This window comes from Belonocnema kinseyi, chromosome 8, assembly GCF_010883055.1.
Source record: "Belonocnema kinseyi isolate 2016_QV_RU_SX_M_011 chromosome 8, B_treatae_v1, whole genome shotgun sequence".
NCBI classification, from domain to species: Eukaryota; Metazoa; Arthropoda; class Insecta; order Hymenoptera; family Cynipidae; genus Belonocnema; species Belonocnema kinseyi.
In genome coordinates, this window is record NC_046664.1 from 103,321,491 (window position 1) to 103,322,901 (window position 1,411).

Consider the following 1,411-nt stretch of genomic DNA (forward strand, 5'->3'; position numbering starts at 1 on the left):
CACTTTTAAAGGTTTAGCAGTGCATAGATAATGATTTCCTACAGTACGTACTTACATTGAACTTATTAAATAGTTTTATAAATAATAAACATAAAAGTAATTTTATGTAAGGTAGATGGAATGGAAGCTGCTAATGTACCCCCTAAGGCTTTCATTTTTCTTGCACCTTCTTCCCTATTCCTTTACACAACCCCCACACACCTACTTGGTGGTGGGAGGGGTCCTAAAGTTTAAGGTGGGTTCCGAACCACCAAGAGAAACAGCTTCAAGTACTTAGAGAAAACCTTTTTCTCTAGAGGTACCGGTCCGGTCCCATGACTCTCCTGAGATGAGCAACTCCCTTGCTAGAATAGTGTTCATCGCCCGGGCCGCCGAAGCTCTTCCAGAGTGCGAGGCGGGAATCGGCCCTGCAAGCCGATATAGTGGGTCCAAAGCCTACGTTTAATCCCCCACGACCATCGTCCCACTTTTATGTAAGGTACATATCACAGCTGATTGTTACCAAGCTTAACATGAGTAATTGCTAATTTTGAATTTCGAGCAACATACAATTTTGAGTTGCGCTATAAGAATGTATTCAAATTTTATTTTTACTTCATACATATTCTAATATTATTTACATGAGTGAATAACAAAGAATAGGATTTATAATCATTTCATATTTTATTCAAATCTAATTTATGAAATATAATATTTATGCAGAAGTGAAAGATTTGTCGAATTATGATTTCTTCATTGCGGATAGTACCTTTCCTTATGTTTATAAATCAGATTAAGTTCTCTCAAAATCTAAATTGTCCAAATTAGGTTCAAATGGTTAATAAAATATGAAACTTATTATATGTTTTTATAATTTAATTTTGCTTTTTCATTTTTCTAACGGCTTATATAAAGTTAGAAAATATGGAAATAAATTTAAAAAATAAAAATTTGACAATATGGCGCACATTTTTCTGAATCTAACACATTTTCAAAAAACGGTTTAAAACATCTGAAAATGACTGGAATACTTTCTATAGAACTCTTTAAGAAGAAAAACTTTCGTTCTTGTCTTTATCCCGTATCACGCATATTTCTTTAAACAAAATTTTATTTTCAGAAAAAAGTCCGTTATTTTGTTAATTGTTTTTAACTAATCAAATAAAAAATTGATCTTTTTTGTGAAGTACCCCATTTTCCAATGCTCAGTTTTTTATTTCACGAAGTTGCTTATAAATCATCCCTTTTGAAATCTAATTAGTTATTTCTAGTAAAAAAATAAATATATATATATAGGGTGATTTTTTTAACTTTAAATTTTTAAATATCTCGAAAAATAGGCACTCTATAAAAAAATGTTATGAATCAATATTTAATCACTATGAGGGGTACATACACTGATGTTAAAATCGGATCCCCCACACCGCCCCCT